This window comes from Triturus cristatus, chromosome 7, assembly GCF_964204655.1.
Source record: "Triturus cristatus chromosome 7, aTriCri1.1, whole genome shotgun sequence".
NCBI classification, from domain to species: domain Eukaryota; kingdom Metazoa; phylum Chordata; class Amphibia; order Caudata; family Salamandridae; genus Triturus; species Triturus cristatus.
The window spans coordinates 399,251,333-399,265,079 of record NC_140590.1 but is presented as its reverse complement, the minus strand read 5'-3'; the positions used below and the strand labels follow the sequence as shown (position 1 = coordinate 399,265,079).

General features: G+C 42.0%; 1 protein-coding gene across 2 annotated transcripts in view; it reads right to left on the bottom strand.

The window, feature by feature from the left end:
* Positions 1–12,182, bottom strand: part of LOC146809784 (uncharacterized protein ZSWIM9-like) — a 323,831-nt gene extending 311,649 nt beyond the window's left edge. Inside the window, exon 1 of one of the 2 annotated variants that reach the window (XM_085616631.1) lies at positions 12,047–12,182. The gene's annotated coding sequence lies outside the window, so the exon portion shown is untranslated. Of the gene's footprint in view, positions 1–11,896; positions 11,916–12,046 lie in introns of those variants that run through there. The other variant, XM_085616632.1, reaches the window with a different exon arrangement.
* Positions 12,183–13,747: the final 1,565 nt, after the last annotated feature.

Sequence of the window (13,747 nt, the reverse complement as noted above, 5' to 3'; positions counted from 1 at the left end):
GAAACTCTTTCACAATGACAATTTATTATAACTCATCAACGTTTAGTTTTACGTATACATGCCAATAAGTCTGGAATCACACTGAAAAAAGCAACAGACATTATGAATACGTTCAAGATCATTATCCTCTCAGAATTCTTCATGATGAACCAAGGCAGCAGAAATAGAGCATGTAGTTACTAACCACCTTTTGGAGTACTCTACTGAAATTGAAGCATCAAATATTAAGAACTGCATAAGAGCTCAAGTACTTTGCAAAATCAAAAGGCAACACGAATTGATGAAGTAACCAACCTGGCAATCAAGATACCCTGCCCCACTCATAATGACAGAATGCTTTCCTGAGATCTTCAAAGCAGTCACGATGCATCAGTGCTTCCAAGATCTGGAAAGGTGCTAGTCATGATGCTTCTTAAACAAGATAGGAATGGGTGATTTATCAGGCAATGGCGCTCAGGGACAAGTCCACTAGAAGTATTTACCTGGTTTCTTTGTCACCGGTCTTTACAAGCAGTGCTCAAAGAGGAGGAAGTAATTCACCCTACTCCCCCAAAGCCGATTAAACTAATCGGGTAATGACCACACCTATCTCTAGCACACACTGATTCTTTCTTTTCTTTATTCCCTTCGTCTCTTGTCTTGTTTCTGTAGCCAACACGCGTTTCGTCTTATAGGGAATACCCCAAGACTTCTCTTCAGAACTACAAAACAATAACAGTTCACCCTCATCACATAGTCATCGACTGAGATATTTTTAACAACATTGTTTTCTCTTTGTTGTAGAGTTAAAATCAGGCCCGAGGAAAGTTACATAGAACGGTGAGCATGCGTCAACACTATTCATAGGTAGCAAAAAACCCACATGAGCCAGTCTTTCAATTCAGAACACCTAAAAGAGGACTACATGTGTCGATCTAATCATTATACAATTAAATAGTCACCAGTTGGTGTAACAACTGCCCAAAAGTGCATCTTTATCCCAGGTGGCGTGAGCAAAAAAGTCAGCCCCAAGTACCTGTAAGCTTTACACCAATTATCGAACCTACGCTGACAACAACTTCATAGTGTGGAGTATCAACCACATATATCGTAAACAACCTGAATGATCAGGTAAAAAGAACCTAACCTAAGGGTGTCAGAAATCAATTGGATTCCGAAGGCCACCCGACAATGAAGAAAGGGGCAAGACTTTTCCTTTCTTGAGTCCCCTCACTCACCAGGGTTTCCCCACGGTGACATGCTTCATCATTGGGGTCCTCTCAGTCCTCTACGGGCTGCAACTTGCGGATTACGTAGGAGCACTCAAAAGGTACAGATTATGTGTAGTGCAAGTGCGAGTGTAGTGGAATGGAGTGGGATAAAGTGAATTAAAATAATCAACTAGTGGGCCAAATACATTTTATTCTTGCTCCTATTGTCGTCGCATAAGTTTCTGTGATAGATCCTTTGCTTGGATGTTATAATCATGTCGTGTGGTACAATTGCGTCTCAGGCGCAAAAATTGTCCGAAAGGAAGATTGTCTTTCAAACTTCTGGGATGGAAACTGTCATACACTAAGAGGCAGTTTCTTGCCGTGGGCTTGAAATGTGTGGTGGTGATCAGATGACCTTCGTGCGCTGTTATGTTGAGGTCAAGAAAAACCAGATTTGACCTACTTAGAGAAAAGAGTGTACCAACACTGGTGTATAGTGTGATCACTATTGATTCGATAACATTGCTAATGACCTTTTGTTCTTTTAATATAAGTGTTCTTGTACCCTACAGATATTGCCTGACGTATACTTACGTATGTATTAATTATAACGCATGCCTATTAGTTGCAGCGTCTCACTTTTGCACCTTAATTAGGTCGACTAGGAGTGGTTTTTTTCACACTGGGCTGGACCCGGTGGAGTCCTGAAGAAGAGCTGGGGGAAGCTCGAAACTAGTTGACCATATGCTAGGTACACCTATCCATTATAGTTAGGGCCTTTAGCATATTACCCCTTTTTTAACCAATTAGCTAGGAGCAAGAATAAAATGTATTTGGCCCACTAGTTGATTATTTTAATTCACTTTATCCCATTCCATTCCACTACACTTGCACTACACATAATCTGTACCTTTTGAGTGCTCCTACGTAATCCGCAAGTTGCAGCACACCTCAGCCCGTAGAGGACTGAGAGGACCCCAATGATGAAGCATGTCACCGTGGGGAAACCCTGGTGAGTGAGGGGACTCAAGAAAGGAAAAGTCTTGCCCCTTTCTTCATTGTCGGGTGGCCTTCGGAATCCAATTGATTTCTGACACCCTTAGGTTAGTTTTTTTTTACCTGATCATTCAGGTTGTTTATGATATATGTACTGCTGGAGGGTGAACCTAACCTCTAATTCCCCCCTTTTTTTGACAACGAGTATCAACCACAGTCAGCTTTGAAAAAAGTCAAAACAAGATAAAATAGCAACACATTTTACGTATTTAAATGGGAATGACAGACTACACACATGCATAGGTGTTCAGATGTTGGACAAAGGTTCTCAGATCTCAATACAAACTCTACAATGAACTGCATCAGAAAGAAAACTCAATCAGCAGAAACCTTGCTAACACTTCTGCAAACTCTTTTGGCCATCAACCTGGCCTGTCACAATGTGAAGCAACTCAAATGTAAATAATTGTCAAGTCATTAATTAAGCAGAACAGCATGCGGAGCTCAATTTGAGGAGAGTAAAGAAAGAATGTCAGAATACACAAACTTATTTTTAGCAACCATGATCAGTGATTTAGCATCTTATATCAAAAGATATGAAAGATATACTAAGCAGATTGTTGGAGTTGCCATGAAAGGACTCTTACTACTTGGCCTCTAAGGATGTCAAACGTTTGTATACTGTGATCAAGCATGAGGGTGTTATTACTGCTTTAAGATTTGTTTTCATCAAAAACAGCAAGTCTTTTAAAATATGTACAAATGTTGTTGGAAATGACAAACTGTATTACAGATAACTATTTTCTCTATCAGGGAGTACTATATCATCAGGTAAGGGGGGGGACGGCTACGAGGGCCAGTTTTTGGGCTAAAACCATGTAGTAACATGGTATAGATATATTGCGGAAATCTTTTTAATATGGAATAGCACTGAAGCGGAGTTGCAAGATTATCATGCTTGTTTTTTTTTAATTGTAAAACTTTAAATGTCGAATTATATTTTGAATATGATTGATGTAGACTGACATTATAAGATTTGGAATTACATGTGAAAAATCAGGTGCTACATAGTAGATCATACAGAATACCAACATCCAGTGACAGTACCCTACACTTTGCACCTGGACATCCATATTAACAAAAAACAAATAAATATCCCATATGGTGAATTATTAAGACACAAACAGAACGTAGCGAGTCAGATAAATATCACGTACAGGAGCTGGAGACGGTCTCTGGATTTTTGAAATGTGGGTACCCTCAAACAACTCTAAATATGGTGGTTTCTAAGGTTCAGATAACAAACCGTTAACATTACTATTGGATGGAAGGAAGTAGAAGAGAAAATACACTAAAGACAATGTGGTTAGGTTTATAACCAGGTTTTGAGCAGAAAATCACTTGGAAGTGGGGCGTAACCATAGTAGTGCCCCATTCTACCTCATGAGACATTGCTGAACTTGCGTCTATGTGTGTGACCGGAGCTGCCTGGTCCGACCAATATTGACGTCTACCAGACGTGCGCCTTATTTCCTGGGAGGCACCGAATTTGCAACTCTTCATAGTGTGTGTGACTGGAGCTGCCTAGTAAGGACAAAATCAACACGCACTGGACGCTGTGCCTCATTTCAAGGGAGGTACAAAATCTGCAACTCTTTGTTGTGCGTGACCGAAACGGTCTGGTGCAACTTGAATCATCGCACACCCTGCCTGGATTGCCTGGGTGCGACTCTGATCAACGCTTACTTGACAGGGTGCCTCCTCCATCTGAGATCCTCCCACCCGCTTCATTATCCACTTACCGAATGTTCACTTACTTGGCCCTCAGCGCAGCGGACCAACTGCCCTCTCCTCTCCTCATCCGGCCTTCCCCAATGACACTGTGCTGCCCAGTAGTATTGCCTAGTTCGGGCCTGGGCGATGAAAGTGACTGACTGGGATGGAGGAGCGCTTCCGAGAATGAGCGGAAGAGGGTCAAGTGACTGCATGACCCCTTTGTGCTTCGCAGAACTGGGCTAGTGCCGAAGGTCCTTGGGGACCCCTTTGGTGTGACTGTCTATTATTGCCCTCGGCCTGTCTCTGCTCTGCATCCTGTGTGTGAACTCCTCGAGAGGCTGTCAAACCCCTTTTGCCAACTGCCTCTTAATTGACCTTGCTGGCTACCCCACCTTCTTCCTTGGGACTTTGGCAAAGAATGACTTCAGCCGCGTGAGGCCTAGTGCCTGCGGGGAGGACAGAGTGTATTCAATACTCGGGTGAAAAATAGTCAAGATAAGTTGTAGGGCAGAGGGAGGCGTGGGATCTGCTGTGTGTTACCATTTGACCAGCTGGGTATCAGCTGCACCGCATTAGGGTGCTTAGTGCATTTGTGTGCATGCGCTTCATAAGGACTTGCCTGAGAGTGTGTATGTGACAGTGGGGAACTGCACAGGATTCATGACACTGAATCCATAGCTGCTAACTTACAAATTAATGCCACCGTGTGAGGAGGGGTCAGGCCTCGTGCAGTATTGGATTGTAAGAATTGCTAGGGTTGGCCTGGAGTGGATAACATGTTGCACCGAATAAGGGTGCTTGGGGGGTAAGAATGGGATCTTTTTCCAAGTGTGCGTATTGCTGATATCATTTGAAAACGGTTGGGATTAGTACTGCTAGTAATAATTCCGAATGTGATTTATACCCAGAAATACAGGATGTTCATGTTGTATTGACTATGTGTTGAATACAAACGTTATATACATACATCACGTGTGAAGTCGCTTATGTGAATCTTACGGGATTTATTGTGAGCGAGTGCTGATCCAATGCTTTACACATTGCCTCTGTGATAAGTCTGACCACAGGTTATACAGGGCATGTAATCACCCGCCCATGACGGGAGAGGTAGGTTCTACCTGGCTGGGGTACTGCCTCAGCCAACCAGAAAGTGCCAGTTCCAACACACACATGTGGCTATATCTCAATATTGGGTAAAGGAAGTCTCTCCGCTTTTGTTTCACTCTAGTTACATTTCTGTTTAATTGTACCTGCTGCTTAAGACTATTTAGCAGTATCTGAAGAGAAAGTGAACAATAGAATTCATGCATCTTACATCCATTTACCTCTTATGGGGTAGATAGGTTTCTGCATTCTGAAAAACACCTTGCGACCTTACGTCAACTCCAGGACTTTACGCTCCAACTCTTTATTCTTCCTGGACACCCCACGATTCAAACGTACTCGAGCAGGTGGGAAAACCTTTGAGGTCTGTGCCACTCAGTGTTGGAACAAGCTTCCGCTTCGCACCTGCCATACTGAATCTGTATTCCGTAAACACCTGAAAACTCATCTCTTTTCCCCTTAAATCAGGCCTGCTATCTTCCTTTGCTCTCCGGTTTCTGAGTTTTCTAGCGCCGGGACGCCCCGTTGGGGCAGCTGTGTGCTTTATAAAATACACAAATAATAATAAAATGACAACTTACATCCCATCGTATCCCTCACTAGAAATTGGGAATCGAGTCTTACACAGTATTGATTTTGTAACAGACTGTTAGACTGAATTATACTGTAGAAATGGCAAGAACAGCAAATCATAAGTTGGCTGTTTCACTCTAAGACTAAGAAGTGTGTACAACAGATTTGTTTTGAGAAGGAAGTTGTAGTTTGTGAAAACAAGCTCAAGCACTGGAAGCATCATGGACTGCGGATTGTGAAGCCTTACCTTTGCAATACGGGAATCATCAGGTTCAATGAACACAAAAAAGTTTTGAATTGATGAGCATGTTTATTTATTGCTAAATTTTATACTGGATAATCCATTTGTGGTGCTGTGAATGGCCTAATTACTCTGTATATGGATGATGTTCTCTCCACGCTGTATTATTATTTACCTACCAATATTATGAGGCCTTGAAAAAAATCATTAAAAGGTTACTAGACCTGTAGGTCTTGTAACTTGAACAATCTACTCGACCTAACTAATGTACCTTATCCATTAACTAGTCTCATTATGTCATCCTAGGCAGAGCCACCTTTTTCTTCAATATCACATAAGAGAGCACCTTGCAAGATGCAAGTCTGCTGTACAAAAAACCTATTTAGGTTGGTTTAATAGACTAAATGTTTGCTCCATGCATAATGAGAATCCAGCCCACATACAGAGTAGAAATGACCCCTGACTTGCCTCTTAGTTTACTATTAGTATTGCCATCAGGGCAGTTCAGAAATATTTCCCTGTTTGGGTTTAGAAACTCACTTTTAGTAAATATATTTCTAAATTATGAGGTGGCAGTGCACTGTCATTTACAGACAGATTTTCCAAAAGTGTCCAAAACGTTACCAGTAACACACAGTTTTACTTATAAAACTATGTAAAGTATAAACAATCTTTGGAAATAGGGTTACAAAAAACATTTATCAAGTAAAATGTTCTGATTTTTTTATCCTATTAAAACAAGCATTGGCATAGCCAATAGGTCTCGCTTTTAAGACCGTATAAGTGGTTATTCATGCTGCACATTATCCTGGGTGCTCTGCAGAAATAGCAAGAAGAAATGCCTTTAAGCAGAACATAAAATGGTCGCCTGTGCTGGAGGAAGAAGTTTTTTTTGAGAGATTTTATTCACCTGGCCTCGTTTTCTTACAAAAAGATGCATTGTATTATGTTCTGCTGATGCTTTCATGTGAAAAATGTGCTTTAATTAAAAGGTAGAAACAATTAACAGGTTGGTGCGTTTGCACATATTTTATTTAAAGACTGGCTAAAAATGCACTTTCTAGTTTTGGTGGCGTTACCGTGATTACTACTGCACCAGCTGTAACAAGCAACACGAGGGAGGGGGAAGGAATGTTGGTGGGAATTAAAGGTGGACGGGGTGGGCTGGGAAAGCAATCGGAAACAGCTGGGATGAGGCCAGGGGAAACCAACAAACACCAGAGCAACAACGGCAGGGGTAAATTAGGGATTGCAGAGACATGCTAAAAGTAAAATAACATGAACATGTCTCTTCAACGAAGCATAATTTTAAATGGTTTTGGCCACTGCAAAACATAAACCACTGGTGTAGGTATTTACCAAATGTACTGGAAAGCCTTATTAACCGTTTCCTATGGGATGTAAATGGTCACGGAGCCCACAGTAGTGAAACGGTAGGAGGAGGGGGCGTGTTTGTGAAACTGCATCAGCTAGGATGAGGCACACGTGGGGGCTGCTAAAGCCTGCCGTGGGGACATATCATACTCCCAAAATGACATCAAGACAACAAACAGCCGGAGATGGGAGTGTGTGACAGGCACTGCACCCCCTGCATTTTCACAGCTAAAGTTTAGCGTGTCAGTACCATCATATTGTGCTGCCGGAAAACCTCTGGTAAATAATGAGACTTGTGGTTTGAGTTCGTATTTACTGAGGATTTTGGTGCTGTCACATACAATATCTGGTGTGATAAGTGTAACACACTTTCCACCACGGCCACAGCTAGGGTCTCATAATTTGTATGTTTTCCAAAGTGCATTACACACGAGTTGTGAACCTTCTATTTGGGACGATCGTCTGCCTGTGATTGTATAGCAGGACTTTAGCAAATATATGATAAACATACGTTTCATTTTCAACTAAAATAACACAGTTTAGTGTCAGAAAATCATAGCATCCGTGAACCGTTCTAAAAAGCTCTTTACTGATGCGTTAGACATCTTCAGGTGCACACTTGTGCAAAAATGGCCTGTGGTCCACAAACACCAACTTGTTAAAGGCACATATATTATTACTTTTCTGTCACTAAATTAATGGCAATCCGAGCTCTGACCCAGCCTGTAGCCCTCCGCCCCCGTCGATATTATTAATTTTGCCAAGAGCTCAGCTCTGAACAGACTTTAACGAACTAAGCACAGATTGACTTTCCACGCCGATCACATTTGCTAATGTCTCATCACCAAATATTAAGAAAATCAGCCATGGCTTACACGAAAGCTTGAAAAATGCAAAAACTATCGCTGTGAATAAGTGGGTCCATGCAACATGTTTAACATATCCGAGGCCATAGTGGGAGGAAAGTCCTTATCTCATCTTTCTTTCACTTGTTTCATTAGACATAAAGGCATCCTTTTACATACTTGGGGATTAAGCACAGACATCTGCGAGCGCTGTGAGGGGCGGTTCTAACACTACCTCTTCATGGCATGCAATAGCAATGCGTGGAGAGCGCCAAAACCTTTACCAGCATGATGAAAGACGCCTAAGTCCAGTATCACAGCAGACAGTCCAGCATCACTAGCAGGTTAAATGTTACCTCTGTAGCAGGCAGACTTCACAACCAAGGGCTCTGGTGACACTTCCCCCACAAAACTGAAACAAGCCCGGGAGTGGTGCGCATGCGCGCGCTTGTGACCGCCTCTGCACACGAAGAAACAGCTGGCACACTGCGCGTAACTGCATGCCGTAGGCCTTTTCAAACGCACGAGCATGTGAAAAGTCCAGAGCGATTCCAAGAGGTTGTTTTCCTAGTGCAGCGCATGCGCTGCACTAGGCTTGACCAAAAAAATGTATCACAAAGATTTACAAAACAAGGGTTTTCAGAACCACTGAAATGTATTTTGAAATGTTTGTACAGTTCACTCTTTAGCTATTTAAATGTGTGTTAAAATAAACATGACAATCTATACGGCCTTTAATTTCACACTATTTGTAAAGCTCGTATACCTGACAGTTCAGTTTACAAAATACTCGAACTTTGCAGTCAGAGAAAGAAAAGTAGATGTAAACGTAAACTGACTTTTGACCTCTGTCTCTGAACACAGAATAAATGTGATAAGATAAAAACAAGATTTAAAAGCATCTTTAAAGCTCCTTCACTATGTGAGTGAACTGAACACCTGTTTGTCAGCACGTCAGAAAGGACGAGTAGGCCCTAAATATAGCTCACACTAATAACATCTGACTTGCCAAAGCGAGTGGGCAAGTAGATTGGTCGAGGCCAGATTATTGTTGCAATAGTGACCACATCATACTAGATTACATTAGTGGCCACGTTACCAGCACTGAATACCTCAATGTACCAGGCACAGTTGTCAGCAGTAACATAAAAGAGGCCTTGTCAATGTGCAATTCCTCTACATTAGTAATACATAACAGCCATAGTTGCAATGTCCCTGGCACTGGAGTAATAATAGTGGCAATAAGTCTACCAAACACTGCATGATTTATTAATGAAATATAAGCTTTAAATATATTTTGGAAATTGAAACATTTTTCTCCAAACACCAGTTTAGGAGTACTGAAAACGCACACATTTAAATGTCATGAGCATGCATTTCAATTTTGGCATGCATACATTAATTCAAGCAAGTAAAAGCTTCTAAATTAGTAGGCTTGGTTGCACACAGGTGAGCTACTTAAAGATAGCCAGAGAGCTCTACTAGTAGATCACGAGCTTACTAGCCTGGGATAGGGAGTAATGAGGCTTAATCCTCTGTATTCAAAAGCATTGATGCCACATTAAAGCCGTCAGCAAAAAAGACATAGCCCCTGATTACGAACGAGTTTTGCAGATAGAGTCACTGTCACATACATGACGGATATCCTGTCCACCATATTACAATTCCATTATATCCTATGGATCTTGTAATACGGCGGACGGGATATCCGTCACGTTTGTGACAGAATCTCTCATCCACCAAACTTGTATTCAGGCCCATAGTCAAGTTCGCTGAACAGACTACGACACTGTTCTGTGACGAGTCACTCAACTAGTTAAAAAATAAAAAAAATGTAAATCACAGCTTCCTGGCTAATGCTATCAACTATCCATGGGAAAAATATAGACAAATATTACACTAACAAAGTGAACAGTATTGACACAAACATGTGGCATGAACAATGTTAAAGTATCCAGTTGTCTTTCTTTTGGGGTGGGGGTGCACTAGAAATCGCTCCAAAAGACTATTTAACTCTGACTCATGAATAAAGGTATATGAGCTGTACTACTGGTTGGTGAGTCTCAAATTAAAGTTCATGCTCAATCATAAAATTAATCTCACATGTTTTCTGCACTGCAACTGGCAAGACAATCCAATTATTGTCTTGTCAGTTGCTGTACAGTCTCTTACTGGGTATGAATCTCTCCTTTGAGCGCAACATTCTTTGCAGGATTTATTGGTCCTACTTATTTAAGTATTGCAATAAAGAATGATAATTGTTGTTTTGATAAAAAAAACTCCACATGGCACGAAGGTTAATTATTGCCTAACATTTCCAAACATAACAGTTTTTTCTTAAAATATTGGACTTAAAAAGCATTGCGTTCAGTCTCAGTTATTGGTCAGTCTTACTCAATGTCTGAGAGTTTCATAAATTGGACAGTCACACCCATTAGGCGTGAATCTCAAACCTTGGATTAGTGTCACTTTGAGACCCATGTGGAGGTCAGTCTCAAATTTTGCAGGAGTCTCACAAATAGATATCTGTCAAGTAGCTCCTATATCATGATGATTACTTTCGGTCAGTCCTAGTTTTCGGCCAGCAGCACTAAACACGCTGAAATTAGTAGTTTGATTTTAATGAACAGTTATGGAACTATAAATCCAAGCATTCTTTTTAATTATGGCTGCAAAACAATGCTAAACACACAAGATGATGGACGGAATGTTGCCCAATGGCAAAACATTCACCCCCAGTCACAGATCTGGGTTTAATCCATCGTTATTTTGCTCACCACGCCACCCCAGTTCAGACATGGCCATATGCAAATCAGTCTTAACCCTGTGCCTCATGGGAACAGTCCAGCCCAAACTGCCAAGCCATGTCTTCCTTGGATCGGAATCAAGCATCCTAGGACTGGTTTCTGGCTATCAGCCGTCATCAGCAAAACAATGCTATACAGCAACTGATGGAAACGCCATTTGCCAAGAATCTCACTCTGCAGGGCCTACCACCGTATTACCTAGGTGGTAGTATGAGGTGCGATGTGTCACACATATGTATCGCGATTTAACTGTTCCAATTGTAAATAATGTTTCACAACCTTCAAATTTCTCTAAGTAGGGGAGAGCCAAATGTGTTGTCTCTTAGGGACTACTGTTAAACTCAAATAGAGCTCAACCCAAGCAATACTCGTCTGGCTCTTTATAAGAAAAAAAACGTTAAACGTAAGACAGCCGAGCACTGTCATATTCAAAACGGTGCTTTTCATTTTGGAATGTTTCTACACAACCTAGAGATCAAAGCAGTGGCTGAACATATCCGTCTACGGCTACGCTTTGATGCACTTCGCAGGTGTTTCCTTGAAGCGTAGGTACCCACGGAGAAACTTTGTGAGGGCTCCAAAAACGTTTGGATTAGAGTCCTACGGCTATAGTGATATTACCTCCAAAACTGTTACTGTCACTCAGTGCAATGCTATAAAAGTATGTAATTAATTGCCACGCTATTGAAAAAAAAAATTCGCCTTAATTTTAAAGAATCTTCATAATATCTCTTCATGTCAATAGTTTCCCGAGTAACATGTTAACTCTTTGGCTGGTTCGACTCGTGATCTGGCTCTTTGGGCCAAGCCAGAATCCTGGCCTGACTCTGGCTCGATCCTCTTTGAAATTGCCAGATCGCCCACCTCGACTCTCACGTGAGCCCTTAAACATCGAGATCAGACACGATTACGGAAAAACGAAACAAAGCAGCTTTAACGAATGTAAGCATACAGAAAGTGTGCTACGCTACAATGTCTGACACCTACCACAGGAGCAGGTGTCGTACATAACATGTTCATTCGTAAAATATGCTGACGGTACAAATGTATTGGGAACTCCGAAATGCGCCCTGTGTGTCTCTGTAATATTTTAAGCCGCCCGAAGCGGTAGACCCTCCTGCCAGCTCCAACACTCACCCACACTATGCGCAGAGGATCCGGTGCTCACACCTCTCTGCTCCCAACATGCGCTTCGAGTTTAGAGCCAGCCCACAAGTGCAGTATAGCGCCAACGTCGCGAGTCCTTCAAACCATACACGCACTAAGACCCGACGCCGGCCCAGAATGCACTGCGTTCGAACTAGAATCCAGTACTGGACCGCCGACTTACCCAAAGAAATGGATCAGTGCTGGGCGCCATGCTGCTGAGCTGATTAACTCCAGAATCATTCAATTTCGTATCATTCAACGTTTGTGAGCGAAACTGTTTCTTGTCGGGCAGCTTCAGATGGTGAAGTTACAAGTACCTCGTTATCACGGTTAGCTCGAATCTCGGAAAACCGGAGTCAGCATATATTTAATCTTTCCGTGGTCGGTTAATTTTTTGGCAGGACCAGAGACTCCAATCCAATCTTAGTCTTTACCATGCTTAACAAACAGCAGCCAATCAACAAGCATTTGCAATGCAATAGGTCTCGCATTTATGCGAGTTTGAGCTAATCACGTTACAAATAACAATGCCTTTTATTTTTGTTTTCGTTTTTAAAACTTAAATAAAAAAGCATTGTCATTTAATGTTGTTAATGTTAATGAAATTTGTAAAAGCACACGAATACCCGGAGGTTTCTTGGCGCTAGCGACAACAGTAAGCATGCTCAGCGCCTAGTCCTGAAACAGCCAGGTCTTTAATTTTCTCCTAAAGTCTGTTAAGGAGCTGGCATTCCTAAGTTCCATTCGTAGAGAGTTCCAAAGTTTAGAGGTGCCGTAGTGAAAGCTACGGCCACCCCAGTGTGCAGTACGAATTCTGGGCACTAAAAGTAGTCTTGCCCCCGCCGATCGTAGATGTCTGGTCGGTTGGTACCATACAAAAAGGTTCTGGAGAAAAGTGGGGCCTGTGTGATTCAAGGCCTTATAGGCGAGACACAATGCCTTGAATTTAATGCGCTGAGGTACAGGGAGCCAGTGCAGATTGCCGACTTCATTAGATACCTCTTTGTGCCTGGGGATATTGAACAGTAAACGTGCCACAGAGTTTTGGACCATCTGAAGCTTCTTTAGGCACTGCTTCTGTACATTCAGATATAGCCCATTACAGTGGTCTAATTTGGACTGGACAAGAGATGTAACTAACGTTTTTCGAGTATCCGCCGGGATGTATGGAAGTATCTTCCTTATATTTTTTAATAAGAAAATATGAAGCAGAGACAATAGTATTGGTCTGTTGAAAGAGTGTTAATTTATTGTCAATCCATACACCTAAGTTCTTGACTTTGGCTGTTGGTTTGGGAGGTATGCCCATCTCTGCCGGCCACCACAGATTGCCCCAGGTTGGCTGCATGTTACCAAAAATCAGAACTTCAGTTTTTTTGGAATTAAGTTTGAGGCAATGTGCACTCATCCATATGTTAATTGTACCAATACAATTTTGAAACTGCTGGAAGGAGAGGTTTGATGTTTATATGCAGCTACCACAATCTGGGTGTCGTCAGCGTATGACGTCAGACTAAACCCAAATTCCCGGATCAGTGGGGCCAGTTCGGAAACGTAGATGTTGAACAAAGAAGGGCTTAATGAACTGCCCTGTGGGACTCCACACGGCAGAATGTAAGGAGCAGAGTCAAATCCGTCAAGTGACACCGTTGATCTCCGATCCTTTAGGAGGGAGGACAGCAGCGCCAA